Raw genomic sequence first — 21248 nt, 5'->3', positions numbered from 1 at the left:
TCACAGCGACCCAGCCGCAGCTCCGGCCGGGCACCCCCGCCCCCGCCGCCGCTCTCCCAGGGGCGGGACCGGGGCCTGGGTTTCCATGGCGATCGGCCGCCGGCCCACCCGGCGAGGCTGCTACGACATGGCGGGGCGGCCTTCCCTCCCTCTGCTCCGCCCTGCTCTGCCTGGGAAGCTTCCTCACTCCCACCCTTCAGCGTGTGCCCGCCACGGCCGGGGGACGAAGCCGAGGGGTCCCGGGGCCGGGAGCTGTGGTATAGTCCTATCTCACACAAAAACACATAATCTGTGAAGATTATATTAGTTCATAATCAAACTAAGATTCAGGCTAGGCCTGGTCTCTCACCCCATATCAAAGATGTGGACGAGGACTAAGGAGAAATGGGTCCTTCACCTTTGTTTCCCTGTCTCCTTGGGACTCCAGCTGTCTGTACCATAGCTGTATGTTCAGAGGAGATCTCTAGGTGGGGAGACTCCCCTTTTGAGGTTCGATTTTTGTGGAAGAGAGAGTACAAAACGCTTAGGACCTCTGCTTCACATACACCTTCAACCTCCAGCATTTCAGAACTATTTAGGCTTCAGACGTCCATCAGATCTGCTCCTTGTATCTGGCAGCGATGGGCAGCAAGAAGCAATGTCCATGCCACCATCTGGGTTTGTGGTTTGGAGAAGAGAGAGGGAGCTGCGGGAAATTAAGCTGAAGTTTAAGCCTCTCTTCAGGTGAGGATGAGGGGTGCACCATCCTGTGATTCTGTGAAGGATGCTGGCTCTGTTTTCTTATTCAGGGTCTATCGCAATTACTATTAGCTAAAAGTGCTAGTTTCTTCCTAAGCAAAAGCAGAGACAGCAGAGCAAAAGCCAATGACTGCCCTAAATACCTTATTTTTAGGCCACATGGAGGCAAAATTTGAATGCCTGTAAGTACCAGGAGATCTGAAACACTGAAGGGAAATCCAAAGCCATGGGCCCAATGTAATAGTTCCGTTGCCTGGGCTGGGATATTTACTGCTCATGCTTCAGGTTGGGAGAAAATCCGGTGGAAAAGGCAGAACTCCCTGGGCAGGGATGTCCCGGGAGAGAGGAGAGGCGTGGGATTTGAGGCATTGCAGTAAGAAGTCCTCTTGCAACAGTGGATGTGCTAGCTCAGGAGGTTACTGCTCCCCTGGGCTCACCACTGCTCTGTTAGAGGCTGCTGAGGGTTAGCTGAGCTGTTCATGGGCTGGCAAAAAAAAAACCCTACTATTTAAAGTGATTAATTGATTATCTTCTTTCTTGAAATGAAGTAGGAAGCCAGGCTGGTAGATCTGAGTAGGCACGACCAGTAATGAGCAGCAGTTGGTGGCAGTAACCTCATCAACAGCACAAGTACAGCCAGAAGAAGATACAGAACTACACCTTAAGTGGTAAATAACCTGCAGAACACTTCTTGTGTGTTTTTGTGTCAGATAGGACTATACCACAGCTCTATAGCCAGCTTCAGCTCTGCCCTATCCATGCCATGACAATACATTAAAGGAAGAATTACAGAAGTCTCTGTTCAGATGCTACGCAATCACGTTGCGTTATTCACTGGGAGAGAGGTGGCATGGCCTTCAGCCTCAACATGTGAGAGGCTGGCAGGGATGGGCTTCTAAGTCCTTTCAGTCTTCCTGTGTGACTTCAGCAAAGCATGTCCTTATGCCTCAGTTTCTCAGTCTGTAAAAGGGGAGCAGTTTTTAACCACCAAATAAGACTGCCGTGAAGTTAAATTAATTACTGCAGGTAAAGAGGGTTACATCCTCTCAAGGCAGGTGTTAAACAAAAGCAAAGATTTACTGCTAAAGGAACATGATAGGTCCATTTGAACTTTGTTCGGGCAACCACAGTATTTATTGACTAGTAGCTTTTTGGCAGGGGGAAAAATTGCACGGATGACCTCAGGGAAGTAAACTACAGGAAGGTGTGTGTGAAGGCATTCGTGCTCTTGCTCACGTTACTGTAAATCTTGATCCTTTAATAAAGCTGTGACCTTGGAGCTGACAACTAGTACGGCACAGAGCAATATATAGCATGGCACAGCCTTGTAAATCTTAGGTAGTTTTTGCCATTGACATAGAAAACATGTAAAGGGAAATCAGGCAGCTGAAGTTTATGAAACACATTTATTTGAAGGAAAGCATTTTAAATCAGACTTTTAGATGAAATGAAACCAATGGCCCTGCCAACTTTTTATTCCTCATGATAAAACATGTTTGCGAAATGAAATCTCAACAGTGAAAGCTTGTAGAATTGCTCATAAAATTTTGCCATTTGCAGGGGGCAACTGCGACTGAAGAGGCCCATTTCAGACCACCTTTGCATAGCTATTGTACAACTTCATACAACTACTTTTTGTACAAGTGTTATTTTGGTTGCTTTCTTGACAATGCTGCTGCTGCTGGGAGAACAGCGCATCTCCTTGCTGATAAGAAAAGGGCAAGGATTTGTTCTGTGGGAGCAGTCAGAGATGGATGTGAGCAGAAGGGGAAAAAGAGAAAGCTGTGTAACTGCAGGGGGATCAGAAGGTGCGACGTGCAAGGGGAAGGACGTCCTTTGCTGTTGCCAGGTGTACCTGTATCAATACCAACAAAGAACACTTGCAGCCACAGACAAAACTAAACCCAACACTCCAATTGCTTCATACAGATAAAGTTGTCTTTTTATGTTCTCTCTCTACATATTTCTTTTAGACGTGCAGGAAGCCGTAAGTCCAATAACTTATACACCAATCTGTTTGGTTATTTTGCTTCTGGCAGAACAGACTTTGTCATATTATTCAAATGTTCCCCTGAATTACACCCTTTGGAATAGCACTGTCCATCTTTCTGACTGAGAAGCTTTCATTTCCAAGGACAGTTCTCAAAGAGGAAGGAAAGCAACTTTCCAAGCCACGTGAAACATCAAACCTTTCTCTTTCCAAAAAGGAGCCGCTTTCTCATTCCAAGGAAAAACAGTAAAGTCCTGAAGTCTATCAGGAGTTTCCTTGTTAATACGTTACCATGTGATTAAAGCTACTTTAATCACTGTACATGCTTCTGTGCATGGATTTCAATTTCTTACAGATCAACTGCGTCTTTGAAAGACACTACATTACACTGTACTTGTAAAAAACTATACATACTTTTTTAAACTTAAATGTTAAGATTGTTAAAGACTGTCAATCTCTTGACCAGGTTTCTGTTTTTTGTTTTTTTTTTTTAATTATTGTAAACATCATATTCACTTCTTGCTGTCATTTCAACATAGCTTTCACTTACCAGCTTCATTAATTGTGAGCCTCACCTTGCAAAAAAATCTTGTAAATGGAAACTTATGTGGCGTCCTAGGGGGTCAGTAATACTGTCCTTGACCACAGGTAGTATGCCTGAGACTGGGGTTTTTTCTGTTCCAATTTGTTTGGTCCTGTAGCATCTAAAAAGCTGTTGTTTGTCATCTACCTCCAGCACTGCATTGTCATCATCAATATATGAAAGACTGGCCTGCTCCTGGAACGGCGCTGCAAACAAATAGGAGAGGCTACTACCAAAGCCAGGTATCCATATACTGGATTAGCAGCGAGTTCAGGATCCTTATGTCCTGAACTTATGTCCTAGGCAGAGAAACCTGACAATATTTTCTTTTATCCATACGAAAAAAAGAATACATTTTTAAATGAAATTGAAATTTAATTGAAAAAAAAGAATTTTAAACCAAAACAATGCTTAAGAAAAAAATTAAACATTTTAATGTCTAAGCAGGTTGCTAACATTTCATTAATTGCAAAGGCTAAATTTTAATGACCATGTTTATCTACAGAGCATGTTCTTCCACTCTTCTGCAGTAGTCCTTATGTGCTGTTTGGATGATTCACATGCACAAATTCTAAGAATAACCCATCCAGAACTCTTTCAACTTCTCCAACACTGTTTATCTCCTGAAAGAAACAAAAAAAAAAAAGGGTATTTTTTTGAATATCAAAATAGTAATTAATGTGTTAATAGATTTAATTTTGACTGCTTGGGTTCCAGGCAATGAAATACTGGTTACAGTGGGTTTACATCCATGTTGAAAGTTTACTATCTAACTTTATAGTCCTTAGTGGTAAACACGGCAGTATAAAGGAAGAGAAAACATTATGAAACTTGAAATAAATGAGAATGTCAAGTGCAGAAACATATTAATTCACTGATGACACAAAACCCAAGAATGCTAATGCTCTTCAATAAAGAGTCCGGTTTGGCGATGCATGTTACATTGCCGTGTATAGAAATAAATACTCAATTCTTAGTTATACTTTATGAAGCTATGTATGTGTAAGCCCTCATTAAAGTGCTATCATACATAAGACTGTTTCCAGCATGTGCATGAATTATGGGTTCAAATTATTAAGATGGTTCTTCATCCCTGCCCTCCATTTGGGCATCATTTTCTTTAGTGCTTTTGCCTCATTTGAAAAAATAATACATCTTTCTTTGGGATTTTGTCTGGATGAGTATCAAGCATAAATACAAGAAAGCAGTAACTGATATTCTTGAGATATTCTAACAGCCTGTTAACGCTTATGCTGCCCTTTCTATTTACAGCCCACTCAAACAGCAACAGCTGCAGCACCTTTCAGAAGTACAACTGTGTCATCATAGGTTCTTATGGAATAAAACCAGGTTGTTCAAACAACTATCATTTAAAGTATGTAGGTTTCCATTTGAGGATCTCCAAGTATTTTATAAGCATGAGTCAGATGCATGATACTTGTTAAGAAATGAGATAACGCAGTACCTTTCCCTTGTCCCACCCTTAGTCAGCAACAGAACTGAGGACAGAATCGGTAAGTTGGCACCTCTGAGTACCAGACTATGCTGTTTCTGTACACATATGCCATGCTTTGTGACGTCATGGTGCAGTTTTCTGCTCTGTTCTTTTCATGACTTCTTGATTATGAAGGGTGTGGAAGGAGATACACATCCAGAAATCAAGTCCAGTAATTTGCAAATACCTTTACTCACTATGTAGTCTTCACAATGGAATGTATGTCTGAGTTGAACATGCCTTATAAAATTTCTGCTGACATAGCGTGGATCTCTCCCAGGTGTTAAACAACAAATTGGACAACACTATAAATAAATGGAAGGAAGTAATTACTCAGTTTTCATCTCAGAGTTCTTAAAAAAAAGAAATATTATCAGTGTTTAAAAGAAACAGAAATGTGAAATAAGTGGATCTGTTACGGCCAAATGGCATTCTCTGAACAAGACCAATACTGCCAGGCACAGTGCACTTCCAGATCAGCTGTCAATTATGCCAATCCCTGCTGTGTAATTTGTGTCTGTAGACATCCCAAGGACTGTCAACCTATATAGATCTGATGGTTCATATACTCACTCCTACTAGCTAACAAGAGAATAGTCATGCAAAAGCATTTGTTTTATCCAAACCAAAATTTGTTTATTATTCAAATAATAAACTAATAACAATCCATTTGTTTATCATCCAAGCCACTGTCTGGATGATAAAGTGCTACAAGAAATATACAGGATTCCTCTGGTCATCGATCACAATTCATCTGCGTGGTTACAACTGAAGTGCCTAAAACACGTCATCAAAAGAAACGCTGATTTACTTCCTTTGGGTTTTCTGTAATATAAAAGTGGCAGTTCTTGGAACATGTATTTCTTCAAGCAGTATCACGACAACTCTGTGCGTATGCTAAAAAGACGATTATCACGGAATACACCATGTGTGAATGTATATTGTGTGAACAGACTATTTGTATACTAAAAACAGCTTTATCACATGTTATGGCAATGAATATTATTACACAAAACACCAAAAAAATCCTATGCCTTTCTTAGAACTGAAACTCCAATGGGTTTATTACAAGTTTGAAATAAAAAGGCTGAAACAGCTGAATGACTTTTTCAGGTACTCCTGAAATCCTGAAACAGGAACTCCAAAGAGATTTCAGAATTAAGGGAAGGGTCAGTGCATCAATAGCAAACAAAAAAGTGCACCTCTCAGCATGTTCCCTCTCTTTGCTTTGTAGTAACAATGTGGTGTCTACACTTTATAAACCAACTAAATGCCAATATAGTCAAAGTAGTTATGAAACCTGTATGACTTAAGAGATCACATTTTAATTTCCCTGCTTCCAATTTTTACAGTATTTGTAGGCAAACTGTTCTGAATATTTGGTTTTTACATTAGGTTTCAAAGAAACGCACAACAGAAAGAGTGTAAGGCTGTATAATGCATATTACTCACGAGTCTTTCAGGATCAGCCTGTATATGCAACTGGATTCAAGAAGGAATTTAATATTTTTCTAAGTTTTAAGGCTTAATTCTGCCCTACAGCTACACCATACAGCTATTTATAAATTTGCCCTGAATGAAAAAATAAGAGCATATAGACTGATAGATGTGATAAAAACTGTTGACAATTATTATTTCAGTTGACCAAAATAAATACGGAGTCTAATTTGAAAAATACAAAATTTGGCAAAATGTTCTACATTAAAGCATTAAATCTAATGATGGTGAACACAGTATATACTCATGAGTGAATGCTTCCTTTAGTTTACTCAGAACTCTGGCTCCAGGCTAAATTAGTAATATGATCACAGTAAAAGTGATAAAAACTAACCTGCAGCGTAAAAGGGAATGGAGTGGGTTTTCCTCATCCCGCCTCCTGGGAAACAGGAATGTCAGTTGATTTGTCTACAAGTCCTTCAGTTTGTAACCTCTCTAAAACACCTCTTCTGCAAGATGTGAAAATCAGAGTCTAAAATGCCTTGGCAAATAATGATCAGGGAAGTAAATTATGCTTATCAAGAACAGAGTGTATACCCTATGGACCTCAGTCCTACAAACAGGGTCACAGTCAGACCTCACAGCCTTGTGGACCTTCAAAATTAAGCTATTTATGTAAAGTTATCTTAGCTTAAAAAAAAAACAAACCAAACTAAAAAACCCACTAGGACAGACTCCTGTATAAGGCCACATAAGCATTCTAATCCCAAAACCCAGATGAGAATACACAGCAAATGCTGCACATGAATCTGAGTTAGGTCAGCAGAAACAGCACATATACGATTTAAAAGCAGGCAAGTCACTGACCCTAATAATGCTCATTGTCTTGGCTGTAAGTGACTGTGTGTTGCATCCATTGTAAGATCTCCTACACCATTTTCGGTGCTTCTACCTGTGCTCACAATGATAGGAGTGCTAATACTTTAAATATTATATCCATGCATGCTTCTCTGTGAGCAAGGAGAGGGAATGAATATAGGTATGTTTTTCCTCCACTGCCAAAACCAATTAAACAATTGATATAGTTTCTCTTTGTCTAGTATCTCTTATCAGTAATACTTGCTAGAATTAATCAGTTTAACATGTGAATTCAGTAAAGTATATATTTACGTACATTACCACTGCTCTCCTTTCTGATCTGTGGTGAGACAGTGGTCCATTAGCTCATCCTCATCTACTTCACACTGGCAATAAGAAGAGGAATATCTGGGAATAAGAGGTAGTATATTGTTAGTGGCTGCAGATAGAACTGATAAATTCTCAGTACTACAAGCAACAAAAGAAGTATTTAGATTTCTTTGGCCAGATATCATTAGAAGCTTCTTTTGCTTCATGTCGTACACCCATGCTAAAATGCAGCATGGGTGTACGACATGAACCTGGGTGTGATGCATGCTGTGCTGGCAAGAGGTCAGCCTTGCTAATGGATGCTGCGAATGCCACACAGAACTGTGCCACCATGTCAGGATACTGATCCAGAAAAGCACTCAACATGACCATGACCTTAGAGAAGGATGGATGAAAATACTAAACACTACAACTACAGACATTTGGCAAAAGCATCGTTTACTTGCTGTGATACACTTGGAGCATGTGTGACCAAACTACCAATTCTCAAGAGCCCTCATTATGTATCGACACTTTCTCACAGAGGAGTCTAACTTAGCTTTCAGCACAGAGTATGGTGGTGTTGCACAGTGGAAACACTATTTTCAGGTTAGTGCAGTTCTCAAATGTGTGTGGATAAACATTCAAGTTTTTCGGAGCATCAAAAGAACAATAACTGAGAAGGAGACACGTCTTCTGAGCAAGCAGCCTGAATAATATGTTATTTAGGAATTCAAGTAGCAAAGAGTACAGGGACTTTACATTTCATATTGTCAAAAAAGCATTTTAGTAATGATCTCAAAATTGTTCCTATTCGTTAATGGACAAAACTAAAGGCCGTTGAACTTCAAGACCTCAGTCATTCTAGAATTGTTGCACAACTAATTGATTGCTCTAACAGGTCCTGCCCTGAAAGAGAATAAAAAGGACAAAGAATTTGACTTTTGACATATGACACATATATTCTCTTCATATAGTAGAAGTATATAAATTAAAAAACTGTTAGTCTTCTTAATTCAAAACTATTTCTGAAGAACAAATTACCTGATGAGAGCCAATTAAATTTAGATTATTATTAGTCTTATTCATTCTAGAAATAACCAACATTTTTGAGTTTTATTTGAAAGTAAACATAATTCTCCTCCAAGAAAAATAGCAAAAACTGCTGATTTGTCAAAATACTGTTATTTCTACAAAACAGGTCATATGGAGCTAAATTCTATCAAAACAATGCTAACTGTAAGTCAAACGTATTATTTTGTAGTTATACACAAAAAAATCAGCATCCATTTTAAGTACTATTTGAGTATTATGATTTAAAAATATTAGTAAAGGATTCATGTTCAATTCTATAAAACAGAAGCAAGTCCCAACTTAAAAAAAATATAAAAATCTGAGAATTCTTTGTTGTAGTTCAGCCCCGATTGGGATCAGACTACACAGTCTCTCTCTCACTCTCCCCACCCTCCGAGAGAATAGGGAGAGATAATATAAGGAAAAACAGCTCGAGGTTTGAGATAAGGACAGGGAGAAATCCTTAAAGTTACCGTCACGGGCAAAACAGACTTGACTTGGAGAAAATTATTCATTTATTACTACAAACAGCAGGATAATGAGACAGAGAACAAGATAACCTCTCCCCACCCCTCCCTTTTCCCAAACTTAACATTATCTCTACTACCTTCCCCTCCTGAGCGGCACAGGGGGGAAGAGGGAATGGGGGTCGCGGTCAGTTCATCATACGTTGTTTCACGCCACTGCTTCATGGTCGGGGGAAGAACTCCTCACGTTCCTCCCCTCCTCTGTTGTGGGGTCCCACCCCTACGCCACAGTCCTTCCTGGAACTGCTCCCACAGTGGGTCATCTCTTCCACGGAGTGCAGTCTCTCCAGAACGGCTGTCCCAGCGGGGCCTCCACGGGCCACAGCTGCCTTCAGGCATCCACCTCCCCCGGTGTGGGGTCCTTCACGGGCTCCAAGTGGATCTCTGCTCCTCCGTGGACCTCCATGGGCTGCAGGGGGACAACCTGCTCCACCATGGTCGTCACCACAGGCTGCAGGGGAATCTTGGCCGCATTACTCCTCCACCTCCTTCTGAACTGACCTTGGCATCTGCAGCCGTTCCTCACAACAGGCTGGTAGATGTCTCTCAGGATCTTTTTACATCTTATTCACTTCTCATCTCCTCTCCACTTCTTGCAGCCAGGCTGGACCGAGTCGGGCCCAGTCAGCCTCCTGGCGAGAGGCCAGAGGGTGAGGCCTGCAAGACCCATGAGGCCTGCGCCTCCCCCTCTGCACCTCTGCCCCAGCTCAGCTTCTTCACATCTTCTCTTCTCTCTCTTTTTTTTCTGTTTTCCCCTTCTTAAATACGTTATCGCAGAGGCATTATCACGGAACACTCTGCTACCAATCGGCTTGGCCTTGGCCAGCAGCGGGTCCGCCATAGGCCCAGCCGAGTCCACTGAAAAAAGGGGAGCGACTTCTAGCAGTTTCCTACAGAAGCTACCACCTTAGGCCCCCCCACTAAACAAAACCACGACATTCTTCTAGCAGTTTGACTTTACTGTGTTGGGATAACAAACTCAAAAGTGCCTTTGCAATGTCATTATCACTAAGGTCTATCTTATTACACCATCCCCAAGCTCCTGTAGAGATCCATATTCTTCACGGTTTCTTAAATGAGCTTTCATTTCACTCAGACATACCTAAGCAATGAGAAGCAGCAGCTTGTTATGTTTTATATTACAACATTGTGGCTGTACCCAGAGAAGAATATGCATCTCCTACTGCTGCTGTCTCAGTTCCTCAAGCACTGTGTTACTGGTTCAGTATTGCTCTAATACAGATACTGCTCTAATACTAATACTCTAATTGCCCCCAACATAAGAAGGACATGGACCAGTTGGAGAAGGTCCAGAGGAGGGCCATGAAGATGATAAGAGGGCTGGAGCACCTTTCCTATGAGGACAGGCTGAGAGAGTTGGGGCTGTTCAGCCTAGAGAAGAGAAGGCTCCGGGGAGACCTGATAGCGGTCTTCCAGTACCTCAAGGGAGCCTACAAGAAAGATGGGGAGAGGCTGTTCAGTAGGGCCTGTTGTGATAGGATGAGGAGTAATGGTTTTAAAATAGTGGGAGGTAGATTTAGATTAGGTATTAGGAAAAAATTTTTTACACTGAGGCTTGTAGAACACTGGAACAGGTTGCCCAGAGAGGTGGTGGATGCCCCATCCCTGGAAACGTTCAAGGCCAGGCTGGATGAGGCTTTGAGCAACCTGATCTAGTGGGGGATGTCCCTGCTCCTTGCAGGGGGGTTGGACTAGATGACCTTTGAAGGTTCCTTCCAACCCAAACCATTCTATGATTCTATGATTCTATGATAATAAATTTCATAATAATAACATTCAGCTTATGAGAGTAAAGTGAATTAGAGTGAAATAATTATTGGTTTGTGGTGATTTTATTTGTTCCTTACACTGGCCCTTAATGATTTGGAATTAAATTTGGGAGGCAATGAGGAAACATTTCTAATTTGAGGATGGGGACCCTCCCAGTTCACATCTTACTCTGTTTTTAATTATGAAAATCTAGATCAACTCTGTTAAAACAAAAAATTTTCCAACTTGAGAGCCCAATTCTGAAATCAGTGAAGTCATCAGTGAAATTTTTTATACATTCACTGAGGATAAGATTTGGGGTTTATATTGCTGCTGCTACTGCCTGTCATTTCCTTTTTAACTTAGAACCTCTATATAACAAATCTGGTGAAGCACAACCATGAGATATTTTCTATGATGAGAAAGAATATGAAACAATACAAAGTGACTATGCTGAGATATTAATATATTATTTCCACAGAAATGGTGCAGAGATGTTAATATTGCTTATTGGTTATTCTATATTCTTAACCTTCAAACATTGATGACCAGTTCTGGTGAATCATGGTGAAGAAATTTAATATAACCCTGTCCCAGATGTCTGTGCCATGGCTTCACTACAAATGATCATCCTGAAACATGCTCATGCCTCAGTCACTTAACTGCAATTTCCACTCCCTGAGTGGAAACTGTAAATGAAATTAGGTTTACAGTAAAACAGCAATTCATGTGTTGGCGTGACTGAAATACTGCAGGAGCATTTGCCAAGGGTAGTCTGCCAAATATCAGAAACACCATGCAAAGGTGTATTGATGCTATAATCCATTAAATGCGCTCTCCTTTTTAACATTATCGTAGTGGCCTCACTGATGGCTTTAGGCAAGAACTACAACCAACACTTTCTGTGACCATAAGAAAGATTAGAAATCCCTGCAGGTATCTATACTCTTGTTGTGTCTTATGCTCTGCCACTGAAGAGCAAAAGGCAGTACTTAGGCTCGACTAAGTAGTGAGAAGCCTAGCTAAGCCCTATGTAGCTCAGCACTTCCTAATGTGTCTGTTACAATTGGATTCCTTCTGCAAAACCTGATTTTAAAAAATATTGAAATTAAATTCAATATTCGACTGTTGTTAATATCAAGATGTTGTGGTTCATGCATTTCATTGTTAGTTTTAAGCAAATCTTTTCCAGATAGAAAATCCATGGCAAAATACAAGGTAGAGAACCAACAGTGTCAAAACAAATAAATATTTTTTCTGCTTTTCTTATGTTCTCTGTAATCGCCCACAACTCTGCAAAGAGCAGTCTTTCTGTAGTTCACACATTTACCTGCTGATTTACATTTTATGATATTTTCATACTGCTGTGGCTAGACAAGAAAGATTTAAGGGTATTGTTTTGCAATTAGTAAGACAGGAATTATAAAAACCAGATGTGAATCCATTCAGAGAAAAAATAAGAGGGAATCACATTTAAGCTGTAGAATCTCCTCCCACAAAACAATACAGGTATAAAAATATGAGGGGAGAGCAGGACTGAAGATTGTTCATTATACAGAAAGAGGAACAGAGTAAATATTCACAAACATGGGAGAAAATACTAGGTTTTATATGAATTTTCAAGTAAATTTATTTTAATTCAATCTTCATTAACTGGTTTTTCCTGTTGATATATGCCTGGTCCTGCATCACAAAGTCCTGTTAACCTTTTGCTCTGCACCTTGTTTTGATGGAACTTGATTAACATGTTCCAGTTCAAACAATAGCATTTAAAACCTTGTTTGCGTGTGAGGAAGTGATGTTTCAAAGGCTTTATTTTGATTTAAAGGAAAAGGCTGAATTTGGTAGCTTTACCAAAGCGGGGGGGGGGGGGGGGGTGGAGCAGGGAAACAGAGGGGAAACAAACTTCAAAAATGTTACATATTTATCCTGTATTTTAACAGGTGCAGTTCTGTCCAGGATTTTTATGATCAAGCAACTGTGGTATATATAAAAAAAATAGTTATTTGTCCTTTCTCCAGCCAAAGCCAACACAGGGAGTCAGGAAGATTCAGCTCCCATAGGTATACGCTTGAACTTAGTATTTGCAATGGCACTGGCAGAGTCGTTTTGAGCTCTTTTAGATATGGAACTTGATAAATCACAAAAATGTATTCTTCCATCATCATCCTGGTGCAGTTTCTCTGTTCAGACATGGTCTTAAAAGGGGATCATAATAACGTTAGTTCTTGTGCATGGTTACATCTCTGGAGTTATTCAGTAATGAGTGTTTAAGGTTGCAAACCTGTGTTTCGCATTCTGTGCAATTTTGTTACGTGCTCTCCATCTTTTTTGCAGTATCAGTGGCTGGAATTCCTTCAGAAGGAAGGTAAGCGCAGCAATAAGGGCATGTCCATGCGTTATTCTTTAAACTTGCAGAAATACTGAAATGACAGAATCTATACATAGAAAGAAACACAAACAAAGGTGATAATCTCCCAAAACATGCTTCAAATAAGGCAAGGTATACAAAAAAGAATCAAAATTTTGTACCATATGACCTCCCCAGTGTAACACTGCAGGACATTTACTTGTTCTCAGGATATATTGTTAAGAAGATTGTGAGTATTGCTCCTGCGGCCCTACTTGTGTTACGGGGAGCACTGAAAAACGACAAACCAAGCTTCCCGGTAGCACTGAAATGTATCTGACTGTAAGGACTCATTTCAGAGCAGAAGCAAGGAACTTGTCCTCTGTGGGCCAGGGAAAGCCTGCAGTCTATGATTTCAAAACCTGCTGTCACAGCAAAGATGATTTTATTTTTGTAATGTTGCTGCTGGACAATGTCACAAATATACATACTGATAGCTTACTGGAGCTCTTCCTGAGCCCATAAACAGAAGAATACTCCATGCGGCTCCTATGATGGACAAGAATCCAGGTGGTTAAGATGAAGGAACTTCTTTAATATGGGATGAAGTCCAGAGTTGGCGAATTACACCTGGAAGTTTTAGGCAGCAGTCACAGGGAAAGTGCTAGGTTGTTTTGTGTTAAGTGGTTCGCTGACCGAGCCAACACAGAGTTTGGACTGGATAAAGGCATACCTACCTCTGGGAGCGTCCAAGCCACTTCACTTCTCTGGGTTTTTTTTGTAATAAAAGCAGATTGGATTAGTGATCACTGCAGCTGCTTTTGAAAGCTTTTTGTCAGTTACAGATGTGATAGATAAACTTTAGTGAATCTTCCTGTAGAGATTTAAGACATTACTGCCCTTCACTATCTGAGCACCACTGCAAAGTCCCAGTGCTAATGGGACAGGAGACAGCCTTTATTTGCATCAGATTGTGGCTCCCCATCACCTCGAGATAGGGATCTGAAGGGCAGAGTGATGGCCTGGGGCTGCGAGGAAGAACAAAAGAAAGGATGCACACTGACTGACCGACTGACAGCCCCTCTGGCTTTGGAGGAGCTAGGAGAAGCTGTTGTGCCAGACTGCAATGTGCAGTGAGCACATGCTCAGCCTGGGTGAACCTGCAGACATGTAAGGGTGAGGAGGTGGAAAAAGTCCTTGCACCTCTACAGTGAGTTTGCACTTGTGCCCCTCTGCTAAGTACCACAGCCTTGCAGCAGAAGCGAACTTGTGTCTGCAACCCCAGCTGCGTGAATGCAAAATCTCACTTAAATAAACTGCTGACTTTGCCCTGAAACAGTTAAGAAGCAGGAATACAGAATCATAGAATGGTTTGGGTTGGAAGGGACCTTAAAGATCATCTAGCTCCAATGCCCCTGCCATGGGCAGGGACACCTTCCACTAGACCAAGTTGCTCAAAGCCCCATCCAAGCTGGCCTTGAACACTTCAGGGGATGGAGTGAAACAAAGAATTTCACTAATTCTTTGTTTCAAGGGCATCCACAGCTTGTCTGGGCAACCTGTTCCAGTGCCTCACCACCCCCACAGTAAAGAATTTCCTCCTTATGCCTAATCTAAACCTACCTTCTTCCAGTTTAAAGCCATTACCCCTTGTCCTGTCACTACATGCCCTTGTCAAAAGTCCCTCCCCAATTTTCTTGCAGGCCCCCTTTAGGTACTGGAAGGCTGCAATAAGGTATCCCCAGAGCCTTCTCTTCTCCTGAGAACAGCCCCAACTCTCTCAGTCTGTCCTCATAGGAGAGGTGCTCCAGCCCTCTGATCATCTTTGTGGCCCTCCTTCTGTTTTTCCAGTTCTTCTTGGAGATTTAAATGCTGTAGCTTCTAGAAGAGAGGCACCTAAAACCATAAACCACTATGGTCATGATCAACAGATCACTCAAACCACCAGCTAGTACTGGTGGGCATGCTGTGCCAATGTAGTATGTTGCCACTCGCACCCTCCTGTGCTGCCCCTCTGTTGAATCATAGAATCATTTAGGTTGGAAAAGGCCTTTGAAATCACCAAGTCCAACCATAAAGCAAAGGTTACCCACCTTTCCTTCTGTCTCCTCTCCCATCCCTCCAGCCCAGCAGAAGGTATCATGTGTTTATCTCTCAGAAACTTCTACTCAGTTTGGCATTTCAGTGCAAATCCACCTGCTTTCCTAGTTGCTAAAACACTAACCTTTGCAGCAGAGCTGCTAAGTCATCAGCCCACATTGCCCCCACCAGCTCTGCTATGCAGATAGCAACTCCAGCAGAGGAGCAGAGTTGGAAGCTGAGGGAAAATCTTCTTAAGTCACTGTAAAACAACTTGCCAAGCTTGCCAGTGTGCTCTGCAACAGCATTTCTAACATACTTAACAGCCTGTGATCAATCTATGGGAGGATTTCAGATGTAATCTCTTCTTGGAAAGCCTTCTTCATATAACTCCATGGAGCCATGTAAAATACAATCAAAGTCTAAGTCAGACAGAAGGCGGCATTTTGCAGTTACTTCACAGAAGTATAAATGATTACACAAAGTGCAAAGAGAGTACAGCCAAGACCCGACAGGCTCCCTGTCCAAGGATAAACTCTGAATTGTTACACACAGTTTGCCCTCAGGCAGGTTTTAACTTAGATTATTCCTGTACTTTAGACAGGGTTGAAAAGGTTTCTTTGTTTTCCTGAGGAAAAGAAGAGTCGACTATAAATAACCCTGTGCAAGGTTCACACGTGCTGTCTGAGAGCTTTCCCCTTTTAATGTCACAACACATAGAATCAGATTACCCTTTGTCAGTTTGTCCGCCCTTCCCCTAAAACTGTCAGTAGCCAGAAAAAATTGTAATAATATAAAGGATACAAGGACTGGCAGAGAGCAACTACACCCATGCATTATGCACAAATAGTCTGTCATTATTAGTCAGTGATTTATTCTATTGATTATAAAAACTATTTGCAAGAATTTCAGGTTCAAAACCCTCTCCACCCTTAACCCAATTTATCACTCTGCTTTATTTGCTCAGTTTGTGCCTAAACAGGTAAACCAAATAAACAGAACTTAAAATGGTTCAGGTCGATGAAATAAATCCTAAGCATCTCAGGATATTGACCCTGAATGTTACTAAAGCCCTGCTTACGCCCCTCTTCTGCTTACCCTCCAAACAACTGCCTCAAGTCTCCAGTTAGAGGCTGTGTAACACTTCTCAGATATAACACATCAGTTCTTGAAGATACCGAGGGTGCTGTAAACAGTAGTATTTTTAGACACACATACATGTGTATGTCTCAGCTCAGAAGGACATAATTTTCCATGATCTGTGATCTGGAATAAATAATTAAAACCTCATCTTGCCAGGTAAGTAGCAGAAAAGGCGCAGCTACTTGGCTGGATTTCTGTTGAGAAGGAACTCCGCAAAGTTGCCTGTAGGTTCTGAGGCCAACAGTTTGTCCTGGAAACTAAGAATGGGCTCAGAAACATGCTAGGAAGCCTTTTATCTTTTTTTTTTTTTTCCTTTCTTTCCTAAATACTGGCCTAAGCCATACTTCCGACTGCCCTTATCACTAGAAGGACGCCTGTGCCAGGTGTCCCGTTTGTCAAGGGAGTCACTAGCAGGTGGCTCCTGTTTGTGCTTCCACTTTACACCTGCACACATCGCTCTGCGCGGATTCTAGACGGGATCTTTACGCTCTGCCTGCATCCGGACAAGACTGAGAAGAGGGGCGGTATTCTGATTACGGCTCGCATTAAATCTGTGGCAAAGACAACCATTGGAATTCGAGCCAGAAGCACACACTCACTCTAGAACAGCTGTTTTTACGCATTGATTTTTCAAGTTGTCCAGAATAACTGGCCTTACCCTAAAGCAGCTATCCCCAAACTGATTTTCTGGCATACCCTTAAGCAGATTTAACTTGGATGAATCTAGACGTATTTCTGGATATTTAGCAAGATAAAACCGAGCACAGATGTGTCAGTTTCTCTGGAAGGACAGCAGAGAGGCAGACACAGCTCACTGACGGCAATGCAACCGCCACCGGGCTGGCCCCCCAGCTGCTACACCCGTGCAGTGCCCCTGCTTTACCCCTACCTCCACTCACATCACTGGCGAAAACCGATCGCCCCGTTTTCACTCAGTTCAGAGCGGGCTTTCCCCTTCACCCCCAGGCCTCCCCCAGGCTGGGCGAACCCCGGGTGTCCGCCTCCCCCATGACCAGACCCCACACCCCGACCTCCCGCCGGCAGGAGGCGCCCCGGGGCCGGGCAGCGGCGAGCCCCCCCCTCGCCTGTCCCGGCCACTTACACGTGTCAGCATGGCCTGGGCGTCGGCGCCGGGCCGTCCAGCGCCTCCAGGCACACCTCGCATTCCATGGAAGCGGCAGGCGGCTGCCCCGGGGCCTGCGCCTGCTCCTGCCGCCGCGGCCTGCTCCTGCCGCCGCCGCTCGGTGGCGTCCCCTGCCTGCGAGGAGGCCTCGCCGAGCGGCGAGCAACGGCGCCCCGGCGGGGAGAGGGAGCCGCGCGGCGGCCCCGCCAGGGGTCTCTGTCCCCGGTGCTGGGATAGCGGCGCAGGTAAACACACACACACACACACACACACACACCCCCGCCGCCTTCGCCTTTTTTTATTTTAAATTTTTTTTTTTGTTAACAGAATTTTACTTCCCTGAGTGCAGGGGTGCTGTGGATGGGGAGGGGATCGAGGTCTCGAAGAATCCCAAAATCAAGCAAAACCCAGTATATGTGTTGTGACTCGCTGTAATGCATACTTACAAAGTACTAATATTTTTCAGAGAAAGTAGAAAGCTGGCTGTTGTAGCTGCCAAGGCGTGTTGAGCACAGATGCAACTGACAAGACAGTTAAAACAGCGGTGGGCAGCGGTAGGTTATCCTGAAGCTGAGAACTCAGGCTGTGATTACCCTTTAAAATAAATTTCCATTAGCACCGGAGATGGGGTTTTCTCAGATTAGTCCACGTTCATTGCGCCAGCACGATGGACCATCAGCTAACCACGGCTAAAGTAAACACAGAAAGAAGCGATGCCTAAAAATTATCACCAATGACGATAGATACTTGGGAGAAATTTCTTTTTGCTCTCTCTAATTGTAAAGGTGATGGAAGGACCTTGATTCTCTGTTTTATCCATTTTCAGCCTCTCACTTCTTCAGCCAGTACTCTGATAATAGCTGTGAGGGGGGTGTCTGTGGCAAATGATAACATGGGGGAATAGAAGACATGAGGCATGTCGTGTTCGCACTGTACACAAAGGTAGGTTAATTTTAGTGGAAGTTGAGGTGCCTAAGGACTGCTGAGCTGTGGAATCAAAACTGTTATTTTTCTTGACATGTTCTCTCATGTCATGCATCCCCATGCATGGAGCTGCTCTGTCCGTAGTGGAAATGACTGCCAAAGCTACGGGAGAATCCTGGAAGGAGCTGAACATCTACAAACATTGCATAGTCTTAATGCAGCTGTCCAAGCAACCTACTAAAGCAACTGTTGGGTTATTTTTGCCTATGATGAATAAAAATAAAAGATTCCTTCTAGATGTCCCCAAGCATGTGAACATTCAAAGAACAAAGGTAGTATTCCCACTTACTTCTACAAGTAGTTGAAACTTTACAATACATGTAGTAATGCACATAAATGAATTGACATCTGTCTAGGTTTTTCTCATTTGGCTAAAAGTTGTATCTGCTTTATTAGGTACAGTTGGAATAGGTTCATTATCTTTTGGGCAGTGTATTTTTTATTATGACAGATTATTACTTTTTTTTTTCTTTAATATTGAGGAAATTTGAATACAGAATGAGAAATACTAGTATCTGGGCATGTCTCAATATATGTATTTATTTTCCAGTATCCAATGTATTTTCTGTAACTTAACATTTTTACAGAAGTAAACTCAAGTATGACCCACTTTTGAGTAGGAAATAAAAAGGGAAATGTGGTAGATTTGGCAACTCCAAGATGAATGCATCAGCAAGCTCAGTATCTTTCAGTTTGCATCTGGCCTGAGGTAAAACTAGTAATCTCCTGTCAAAGTGATTTTCTTGGAAGTTTCCGTCACAGATTTGGTTTTAGAGGAAGATATCACCATTTTCTGCGCCCAAACTCTGCAGTGATGATTATCTCATATAAACAGCTTTTACCGTCATATTAACTTGCCAAATCAAATATGTAGTCACAACAGGACAGCAATATTTCCCGTGCTTGCTATTTACCCATATGCTATGCCATTGATGAATAATAAAAGCCGATCTAAGAAGAATTATTTATCGTCTTAGGGAAAAACCACAAAAATCAGGACAGCAGTATGCATTATTATAGAAACTGCAACAAAGTATGTTCCAAAATATGTGAAATCTTGTCAGTCAGAATCTAGTCAACAAATTTCCTCTGTCAGTTACTGATTTTCTTTAGTATCAAATCATGAAGAAAATAGTAATACCATGCCACTGGCTGAACTCTAATTTTGTCTGTTGCTGCATTACGTTTGATGTCACTTGGTTAAGATTCAGATCTCAATTATACTCAAATTTAATTTCTTTGCATATCATTGCATTAATATAATGTGATAAAATGTCATTAGCCACTGTAAGATAATTAAGTGCAAAGGTTAGAAAAGAAAATAAATCAGGGACTAGAACTGTCATTTTTTTTTCTGTTAAACCAGAAACTCATTTAAAATCTGATTTAATGTAGGTATGAATGGAAAACACGAAGGATAAAAGTAAAATGTTTTTTAAAAAAGCATGAAAAAACACCAAATAAGCCCTTAAGTCCCATCAATAATATGTGAAAATTAAAAATGGCATTGTCATTGTTGATATATGGAGAGTAGAAGTCTCATGAAGACAGTGGTAAAACTGTATTAGAGATTTTAGGAATTACTGATGATGATTTTCCAGTACTGAGTAGGTGGCACACACACAGACCTGACTGTGGTGGGAAGGGCCGGAATGATCATGAGGCTGTAAGCTTGTGGTGGCATGAAGATCAGTGCTCACAACCAATTACATCTAATAAGGGCAGACAGTACAGACTTGGCCAAGGTGTTACATGTGCACGTGTTCAAGACTGAGTAGGCATTTAGAGATGTGTATTTACTTAGATACACACATACAGATAAATTGTCTAAACCTAGCTGATTATTTTCCTAGAAAAAAAAATATTTAAGAAATAAGAAAATCTAAGAATGTATTAGAGGAGAAACTTAACAATATTAATGAAAATCGGGGTGTGTATCGGAAGACTTCATTATACAGTAAGGGTTCCACAATGTTTTAAATATTAAAAAGAACGATTTTATTAAATTCTCTTTCTGAAAAAGGAAGGAAAGACAATAGTTAGAAGTAGATAGCAGTCACAAATATGTCAATAAAAATTACCAAATGAAGCCAAAGAAAATTCAAGCCTGGTAGAACTAAGGACAATAGAAGGAAATCTAAAGTATAAACAAAAGAAGGTAAAACAGCAGCTAAGACTTGGTACTAGATTGATAGAAGAGTACTAATGCTGCAAAGAAGTATTTGGTAAGGAGCAAAAGGGTGTATTTATATCTGATCAGGGTATTGGATAATTTGCCAGCCCATAATGACAATGTAAGTATTAAACCACATTAATTAGGAATGAATTAAAAGGAAGGCAGAGAGAACTTTCACCCAATAATCATAGAAGAGCTGGCTGAGGAGTTTTCCGTTGTGCTGTTAATTATTGTTAGTAATTCTGAGCATACAATGGAAGTCCTCCAATGCTGGACTCAAACGATGTGGTTGACCTCATCAGTTATAACATGTAAAAGAAGAAGTTCAGTCAATAAAAGTATATTGATGCTCAGTAACATGGTTTTAGAAATAGGACTGGGCAAGCTGAACTCAGGTTGTACTCTGATGAACTTATAAATATAATTGGGTTTTGTAACTGTGCTGATGCAATACCCTTCTGTAGGGTATTTAACTTAGTCTTCTATGGCCTTCAAACTAAAATGAATTCATATTATAGAATATAAGAAATGCTGTATGACAGATCCTACAAAGTAGCATCCAAACCATACATACCTGACTTTAGTTAATATTTTTATGAATAATCTGGAAAC

General features: G+C 41.3%; 1 long non-coding RNA gene across 5 annotated transcripts; it reads right to left on the bottom strand.

Annotated features, from left to right (window-relative positions):
* Positions 1-2765: 2765 nt before the first annotated feature.
* LOC147601755 (uncharacterized) lies at positions 2766-17572 on the bottom strand. 5 transcript variants are annotated; one of them, XR_015257845.1, is made up of 5 exons: positions 17456-17554; positions 13066-13219; positions 7414-7509; positions 6638-6752; positions 2766-3934 (listed from the first exon to the last, which is right to left on the bottom strand). It is a non-coding gene; the product is annotated as an uncharacterized LOC147601755 (long non-coding RNA). The 5 variants fall into 5 exon arrangements; XR_015257846.1 differs by having other exon boundaries at positions 7418-7509; XR_015257847.1 differs by having other exon boundaries at positions 6638-6682; positions 7418-7509.
* Positions 17573-21248: the final 3676 nt, after the last annotated feature.

Source organism: Chlamydotis macqueenii, chromosome 2 (assembly GCF_036417535.1).
Source record: "Chlamydotis macqueenii isolate bChlMac1 chromosome 2, bChlMac1.mat, whole genome shotgun sequence".
In the NCBI taxonomy this organism is placed as follows: Eukaryota; Metazoa; Chordata; class Aves; order Otidiformes; family Otididae; genus Chlamydotis; species Chlamydotis macqueenii.
This window is presented reverse-complemented; position numbering and strand designations above follow the sequence as displayed.